Below are 9,875 nucleotides of genomic sequence, written 5' to 3' on the forward strand. Positions count from 1 at the left end.
TAAGTACAGATCAGTCAATTCATAGAAGAGTATACACATATGGCTTCAGCTTTTGGAAAAAGTTCAACCTCATGAGCTACCAAAGAAACCTAAATGGGATGCTATTTCTTGGTTATTAGGTTAACAATAATAAAAAAAAATATTGATAGTGTCCAATGTTTTCTTTGTTTTTTTTGAGAGGTTTTTGCAATAGGGTGCATGCGCACACCAGAAAGACAGAGAGAGACAGAGAGACAGAAAACGAGAAATCACCCCCTGGGGGGATGACCATGCCATATTCCTTCTCCTCCATTCTCCTCTCGGGATCTTGGGCACACACGTACACATGCCTGGAGTGAGTTTAAGCCACCGGGTCCAGAACTCGAACCACACTCGACTACATGGGAGTCCAGCAACCCAGCCATTATGCTAAGTCTGGTTCCGTGTCCAATGTTTTCTAGGGCATGAGTAAACAGGTATTCTCATACACTTTGGTGTAAATTCATAATTTTATAACAATTTTTCTAGCAAGTAGTTGGCAATATATTACCAAAGTTGAAAACCTGTACGTCTTTAGTTGCAATAAGTCAATTTCTAGAATTTAATTTTAGAGAAATAACAAAACAGGAAACAAAAGGTACAGATCTAATTTTAGCATTAGTACAATGGTATAAGTTAGAACCCCATATTAATGTTCAGACATAAGCTATTCATTAAATATGTATGATATTCTCACACAGTGGAATGTTATTCAGTTGTTAGGTAATGGAAGATCTATAGTAATTACATAATATCATACCTACAAAATGTGAAGAACTAAAATTGCATTAAAAATATTTTATATATTGGGTCACTGGGAAAGTCATGATACATTTTTCTATGTTTTTCCATGCAAAAATGTGTCATGACTTTCCTGACAATACAATAGTACATAATTTCTCTATCTCTGCACTTGTGTAAGTGTATGTGTGTGTGTGTGTGTGTGTGTGTATGATGATAAATATTTCTGAGGGGATCTTTGTGTGTGTGTGTTCCTATTTCACTAAAATTCTGTAGAGTGCTGAGTTATAAGCAGGCTTAGGTAGGTTACCTTCTCTGTTTCTCAGTTTCCCCATCAGTAAAATAGCATTTGCCTTGTAGGTTATTCTAAGAACTAAATGAACTATATATAAAACACTCAGAGGGGCACCAGCAGACAGCATAATGGTTATGTTGCTGGGTTACCATGTAGTCGGCCCCAGTTTGAGTCCCATACTTAGTGACATAAAACTCATGCAAGGGACGTGTACCCAAAATTTGAGTACTCAAAATTCTAAGAAGAGAATGGAGAAGGGATTACAGTGTGGCCATCTCCCTGGGGGTGATTTCTCGCTTTCTATCTCTGTCTTTCTCTCTCTAGCAAGAGATAAAAGTCTCTCAAAAACAAAACGAAACAAAAAGAAAAAACAAAAACAACAAAAAAGTTCACTTAGAATAATAACTGGCACACAGTAATCAATGTTTAATAATTTACTACTGGCATTATCACAATTAATACCCTCCACCAAAATATAAAAGAAAAGAGGGGAAGAAGCATTTGTCACAACAAAATGGAATACTGAGCAACTCTGGCATCTCTTTCTTCCTCCACCTCCATTGCCATGCGAAGTGGCAGTCCCTGCAGAATAAAACTATGTTGATGCTGAGAGGGCATGCAGAGCTAGAGCCCACTCACTGAGAGTGGTCGTACTTAGGAATCTTTCTTAGACACCCCCAGTGAGATGTAGGGTTGCAAGAAGTATGGAGCCACAGGTGGGAGCCAGATGCAGTGAAACTTCTAGGATTTTGTTACTAAGCTTTGACTTGGACCTATTGGCTAGAGAACCCTGAGAAACCTGTCTATACATATAAATTAAAGGCACATGAATATGGTGTATGCTTAATTTTTTATTTAGGAAACTATATAGTCCTTAATATCCATTTAGTTTATCTCAATTAATCCTGGTCTTATAAAGTTTGAATAAAAATCCTCTACAAGGTTGGCTCACAGTCTAGTGACTAAGGGAGCCAGATCCCACATGGCCTACCACAGTTTGAACCCCAGCACCAGCAGCTTGAAGAATGCACCAGGCACGTGTGTGTGTGTCTGTGTCTGTGTGTGTATATTTCAAATCCCAACAGGATGGAGAAATGGAGAAGAAGGGATTGCAGCATGATCATACCTTGTTACAGGGTGCTTTCTCTTTCTTTCTGTGTCTTTCTCTGGGGAGTACATGAGCCCACTAGCAATTAAAATAAAAAGCACAAACTCTACTACTGGTACTGCTATGGGGAAATGTTCCACTGTAACTAGTAAAAGCTACCCAAAATTGGCATAGCTGATTTAATTTCAGAGTGGCATGTCTCTGTTTCAGGCCATTTTCTCTAACCATACTTAAACTGAGCCCCCAGTGACAAGCAGGTCCTTCTGGACTTTTTAATTTCCTTAGAGGAAAAGAGTGATATTCAGGATACCCACAGTAGCAGATGAACAGCGGGATCTTGTTTACCATGGAGACATGTTGATTTCGTATTCGTCTGTATGTGTGAGATGAATGCTGGGCATGATTCACTTATCCCAGAAAGTGTTGCTATAATGGAGAGACACAGGATAGTTTAAAAGGAAGAGTAATCACAGCACACGCTGTTCATCTTGGGCTGCTTCTGAGAACTGAGAGGGGATTAACTCTTGCACCGAATGGTTGCTGGGAGAAGCTGTCAACTCCTGCCTCCATGTGGCTTTGTCCTTGCCACTTCTTTGTTGGCATGAGGCCCTCTGAGCCCTTGCACCCCACTTCAACCCCTGGACTGTTTTTGATAGGATTGAGACTCTCTTTTTTGAATCATGACTGATGAGGTTACACATTGCTCCCCCTCAGCACACTGTTACCACTTGCCTTAGAAAACGGAAACCTGTACTTTTACTTTGGCTGTGGGTTAATTGTCTTGTCTAAAACCAATAATCCCTAGGTAGGTGCAGTCATTCCAGGTTTCAACCTTGTTTTCTCTTCGTTTCTCTGGCCTGCTACCAGTCCCCCTCTGGGCTGAGACTATAATCCTTAGCTAACTGTGGGAGTTCTATTACCCTTCCTACTCAATTCCTGGTGCCATGATTGGTCCAGGTGGCTAGACTCGTGTTGTCAATGGACAACATTCCTTGGATAATGTTGCCTATCTAGCCCTCTATTGCTCCACTCTTTGTTGCTATCCTGGTTGTTTGATTTTCCCTTTCAGTGTCCGCTAGTTCATAGTGGAGCCAGCTGTGCTTCTAAAACGACGGAAACTGTTCATCTAGATACTGCCCTGGAGCCACTTTATCTACCAGCTACTACTCTAGGCACTGGGACCACAAGACTGGACAGGACATACAAGTGTCAGCCTTTGTTGTGATGACATCTTAGAGGAAGAGACAGATATTAAATAAGTACACAACTATACATAAGAGCATATCAGAGGGATAAGTGCTATGATGAAAATAAAATAGAGTTTAGGAAGTAATGGGATAGGTAACATTTAAGAAAGTGGTCAGGAAAGTTCTCTTTAGAAAGGCATGACGTTTCAGTGGAAATTTGATGGCAAGAAGTAAAGTAGGAGAGGTCTAGGGGAATTGAGTTTTAAGGAAAGCAAACAAGAAGTGGAAACTCCAAACTGTTAATGAGAGGAAGCAGTTTGGAGACAGAAAGAAGGGAAGCATGGCCGAAGCCAAGTGAATGAGCAAGAAAGCAAGTGGCAGATCAGTTTGGAGGGGCAGCTAGCCAGGTCATATAGGGCCTTGCAGGTTGTGAGGAGTTTGGATTTTCTAAGTGCTGTGGGAAACCTTTGGTGGGCTTTACATGGACGTGGTGTGCCTGACTGACCAGCTGCATGCTGGCTGTCCGGTAACATCATCTTTAATGCCATGCACCAAACCCACGACAGTGGCTATTTTTACATATGGACAGGAAGAAACAGAGGCATCACCCAGAAAGCCTGAAAAATATAATGGACCAGACCCCAGAGAGTTTCCCACCCACTGGAAGCAGTGAAGCAGTGAAGCAGTGGAGTTAATTCAGAACACACATTGAATATCCATGAATGTAATTTTGCTCCTTCCCACAAAGGAAAACCAGAGCAAAGCACAAGAGAAGGGGACATTACCATCTCAGTTTACCATTTGCTGCCTTTTTCTATGTTCTTAAGTCTTTTCAGAACCTGTCATGGGTCTATTTCAGCTCTTATTAGTTCTGCTGTATTATGGGTGCCCAGTTCTCCAGGAACATTCTTCTCCATAATAAATGCTCGCATGGTCGTAGAGTTACACTCGTACACTCATACACCTAGACCCTGTCTCACTATGAATTATTTGAGAAGTTTGCTTCCTAAGGATATAAATCTATTAGAACTTAAAGCTCCCTTTGGAAACAAAACCTTATAATAGCAGGATATGCTATATAATTCCTTGGGAAGGAAAGAAAAACTATACTTTTTGTGGATGAAAACTAAATAATTTCAACACTAACAGTATTTCCGCTTTCAAGACCCATTATTCTTTTTCATTTTAAACTTATTCATGACAAAGAGAAGGAAACAGACAGAGGAACAACATGGGTCTCGATGCTATGATCCATTTCCAGTCTCCTCCAGTCTCAGCTAATGGACATGTGCCAAGCATTCTCAGGGAGGTCTCTGAAACTTCCATGTGGGTCAGTTTCATAGAACATCGCATTTTTCCCTCTGCACCACTGTCTTGTTCTGGCTTTATTATCCTTGATCCCTAATTTGTTGATTTAATGTGGTTCACTCTCTATACTGCTAAAATTCCTTTTTTTCTAATTGTTTTTAGAAGAAAATTTTTAGTTTTATTTTATGAATAAATTATCATTTAGTGTTTCACTTTTCAGAAAGTTGAGCAAATACTGCTGAAGCTATTGTATTTTGCCTTTTTTCCAAGTCCCAGTCACCCTCCATATCAAGACTCCTTCAGTTTTAATTTAACAATTGCGTTAGTGTCCTAGAAAAGATGAACAGTGAAGAGGAATCAAATATGAAATTTAAATGCCTCCGGTGTTCCAGTCAAGACCTTCTAGTTGCAAGGGCTGAGAACGCAGGTTGCTCCCTGTGAGAACTCAGATTACAAGCACAGAGAGGCCTGGGACCTCAGCTTCCCGGAAGGTGGCTCTAAACCAGCACAGCAATAATTTCCAGGCTCCCCGTAGACTATTAGTTAAGGGAGGCAGTTTTCACATGGGAGACTGGAGTTTGAATTTCAGCCCTGGGGGCTTGACAAACATACCTGGCATATATGCCTATGCCCCAAATCTTGACAGGATGGAGAAATGGGGAAGGGTTTGCAGTATGACCATGTCCCATTGGGGGTATTTTCTCCTTGCTGGTGAGTGAATATACCTTTGGGGTGGGCTGGGGGGTGGGGGGTGGGGGAAGAATAATTTCTAAGGATACTGAAGGAAAGAGAAGACAAAGTGCTTTGGAAAGGCCCACATGTGGAAAGGGCCTCATCATACAGACTGCGTTTTAATGAAGAGGTTGACTTCTAGACCAGAACAGGGAAGGGTTGCCCAAAGTCACTCTGCAAGTTAGAGTTAGAGAAAATGAACTGGTTAGGGAAAACAGACACAGGGAAACCAAGAAAAGTTTTTAAACAGACACAGACCTTGGAAAGACATTGGACTCACTTAAGAATTCTGTGTTTCTGCACTGTCCCCCCCGGCTGGAGTCTTAGGGCCTGCTCTATCACACATGCAAAACCAATCTGCTCCCGTGACATGGAGCATGAAAGTCCATCTCCTAAAACATTACACCCTATTGAAAGAATATAATAGTGTTAAAGAAAAGCTAATTCTGTGATCCTTTCGCATTGGGCTACAGATGGGATGCCATTTTCAAGGGACTTTTTTTTTGCCCCAGTTCCCATCAAATAGCTCCTGAAATAGGCATGATACAGCCCCCTTGAATAAAATAAAATACCTTATTTAATTGCCTGAATGACACTCGGGATTGTGCTGCCAAAGCAAGCCCAAACAAGCCCAACCAGAAGCAATATCAAGGGGGACTCAATGAGGAGGCAGCTCCAGCCCCAGCCCACACCAACTGCCAGCTCAAGCTGATGGAAATGAAAACAGGTCTGAAAAAATGCAAATGAATCTGCAAAGGAGCTGAAGGGAGAAGAAACCATTTCCCAGGGTAATGAACTAGCTGATTGCAAGGATGGCACCTCAGCCCGACCTCCAGGATGCCAAGAGCCGTTACATGGGAAGGACAGGATCAGAGACCATCAAGAAAAGTGGGTCTTCTGAGTGGCCACAGCCCCCAGTCCTTCTCAGCTGACTGCTGCCTCAGTATGCCTTCCGTCTCCAGAATCCTGGGCCCATCTTAGCTTGCTTTGTGTATTTCTATGATTTGTGAAGATTCGCCCACGATCTGCTTTCTTTCTAATTGTCATAACAGCAACTCTCGGATCTTCTAGGAGAGTCCCAGAGAGTCTCATTTTTCACTATCAAGCTCATCTCAATTTTAACCAATATCAACCAATTATAAGAACATTGACAACCCCTACTCCCTGTGTCATCTGTTGTTGGTCTCCAAAGAGTTTAGATGAAGAAGTTTTGAATTATTCTGCTTTGTGTAGGATTCTCTCTCTCTCTCTCTCTACACACACACACACACACACACATACATCCTAAGTTGTAATCATTCTCCCAGCACATACATATGTTGTTAGAGTTACTACAATAGAATTATCTTAGGAAAACTTGTCATCAAAGGGCTTAATATTTAACATCATCTCAGTATATAAAGCTGATAAATTCTCTACTCATCCCAGTCTTCTTTAGGATAATGGAAGTTATAGAACATATCCAGCATAGGCATCCTTTCTGAGCCTTCTTTATCCCAAAAGTTGCCTTGGTTTCTCACTCTTCCCTAATCCAAAGGCTCTCTCAGCATCATTGATTCACAGTGGCTATTTCATCTGCTATCATCTTTTGGAAAAAAGAATTTCAGAATGAGTAGTTTATTTGGGAGTTCATTTCAGGAAAGGCTACTAAATAGCTGAGGAAGTGATCCGAAGAACTGAAGAGGTCAATCAAAGGTGTATTCCAGGATAACCGAATTAATCCTGCTGGGTAACACCAGGAGTCAGTGTAGGACAGCTGTCACAGAGTTCTCCCACCTGAGGGACCAACCTGTGGGCTACTTTTACATCAGTCCATGTCATTGATCAGCTCAGGGCTGCGGGGGGGGACAGTCTTACTTCTCCAGCAGCTTTGACCCAATGTACACGTGAGAATAGTGGTTTCTGACCACCAAGGAAAACCTTCAGGCAAAAAGATGCAGTTCCTGGGACCAGCAGTTAGTGTAATGGCTATGTCGCTGGACTCCCACGTGGTTGACTGTGGTTCGCATCCCGGACCCGGTGGCTTAAAACTCACACCAGGTGCGTGTGCGTGCGTGCCCAAGATCCCGAGAGGAAAACAGAGAAGGGATTGTGGTGTGGCCATCCCCCCTGGGGGGTTGATTTCTCGCTTTCTGTCTCTCTGTCTCTCTCTGTCTGTCTGGCAAGCCCTATAGCAAAAACCTCTAAAAAAAAAAAGATGCAGTTCCTGGTGGTTAGCTGTCACATGCTACAATGAAATGCCCCGAGAATGAGGTGAAGCACTGCTAAACCTGCTCTTGTAACACCCCCAGAATCCTCTCTGGCAGAGACACAAGAGGAAGAATTTTTTTTAAAAAAGTTTATTTATTTATTTTCTTCCAGAACTGAGAGAGACGAAAGGAGAAATAGACAGCATCCCCAACAGGGTCATGACCCCATGATCCACCCCTAGCCTCAGTCAACCCCAGATCATGGGATACATATGTGGTCTGAGAAATCTCTGGTTGTAAATCTGGAACCTTCCTACGTGGAGCAGCCTTATAGAGCTCCACATTTTACCACTGTGCACTGTCTAGCCCTGGAAGAACCTATTCTTCTCACATTTCCCATTTTATTTCCTTCTTCTTCTTCTTAAGAATTATTTAATTTTATTTATCATTATTATAATCTTTAAATTTGTTACAGGACACATGTACTCACCAGAGAGTGAGCGAGAGAGAGGAAAAGCAAGCAACAGGCCTGGGATCTGAACCATGGTCGACCATGTGGGAATCCAACTCTTTAGCCACATGCCACCTGGTAGATCTCTTTATTTCCTTCTTCTATTATCAGTTATCTTTTGCTGTCTTAAGATACCCTCTGAGAAGCATACAGTCACTTGTATAAAAAAAAAAAAAACTATGAAAAGGAGGTTCTAAAATGGAGAATCGGTTTGACAGTCCAGGGAAAGTTCCTAGCTGAGAAGAGACGATCAAGAGTCCCATATACCTGTGCAGATTGTCCCAGCTATGAGGTGTCCCCCTGAGAGAGCAGTGAAGACAGAACTCCAATGTGAGCTCTGATGCAGGGCTGCATCCCCCTGGAGAAAGAGGCACATTGCTTTTTTCAGGTGCATGTGCTCACCCAGAGGACATGTTCCTTGTAATTTGCACAAAGTTGGTATTGTAACAGCTGCACAACCATGCCACCTTATGTCTTAAATTTCTTAGGGTAATTGTGTCCATAAGCAATGAGCTCTTTCCAATGGCGTCAGTGGAAATAAGGAATCAAGTCCTAGGAATATTTGTGCAGACATTCAAACATCACGGTCCCTGCACTGACTGCAAGTTTTCCTGAAGGATTATACCTGGAAAAACAAACAGAAAGAGAGCCCCACCAAAGGGTGAACACAAAGGGGAGAGGCAGGTATAATCCAGGTACAAACCAGTAGCATGGACATCTGGGTTTTCCAGATTAGGATGGGAGGGGCTCAGTAGGTATGCTATGGGGAATTCTAAAGAGACTTTTATTGCATGTCAATGGTTTCAACTGTGTTATTGAGGATATTGTTCCAGGCCAGAGATAACACCTCCTGCATTTTTTTTTCCACATACTCTCATTTTGACAAAGGAGAGTAAAAATTTGTTGAAGTGGAAAGAGCTCTGAAATAGAGGTCAAGAGGCAAGAGTATTCCTAGTTTGATCTTAAAATACCCATAACTTATGAAGCATAGATTTCATAGCTTGGTATCAGTCCAAAAATCTACAATGCAGATAGGGATTTATGCCCAAAATGTTTATTGCAGCATTATGTGTAATAAAACAACCTGGAAACAACTGAAATAGCTGCTGGTTAAGGTATGGTGAATTAATGCAATTAATGTTTTAAAAGAATTTTTAATAACCCGTAAGATTAGTGGTAAGTGATCAAAGCAAAATACAAAGAGAGTATATAAACATGACAGTGGTAAAGGAGTGGAAAAAGTCTAAGGGGAAATGAAATGTGCCAAAACATTAGCTTTTGCCTCTAGGTAGGGAGTGATGAGTGACTTCTTTTCCTGCTTCTCATAATTGTTGTATCTTTCTAATTTTCTTACAGTTAAGTCTCTTGCATAATCTGAAAAAAATAGCAAAAGAAAATGTACTATTCTAGATATGAAATGCTGATTCTCAGCTCTGATACCTGTGGGGCCCCTGAGCCTTGGTTTTAGAGCAGAGATGGCCTCACACTGGGATATGCATTGTGGAGTTTTCAGGGAGATGCCAAGGCCTCTTCCTCAAAACAAGTCTCATTTTGGGCAGTACCAAAACCACTGAGAAGAAGAGAGCTTTAATGATGACATATATGTTTATGATGCCTAATTCTGATTATCATTAAATCCTGCTGAGTTCATGAGGGGCATTCCTTCTAAACGCAATCACCTCAGAAAGCTGCAAAAACTGTTTGGACATCTGTAAGAGAGAAAACTTCTCACTAGTCATAGAGCTTATGTGTGTGTGTACATAATATATATATATATATATATGTA

The sequence above is a fragment of the Tupaia chinensis genome, unplaced genomic scaffold (genome assembly GCF_000334495.1).
Source record: "Tupaia chinensis unplaced genomic scaffold, TupChi_1.0 Scaffold000077_1, whole genome shotgun sequence".
NCBI classification, from domain to species: Eukaryota; Metazoa; Chordata; class Mammalia; order Scandentia; family Tupaiidae; genus Tupaia; species Tupaia belangeri.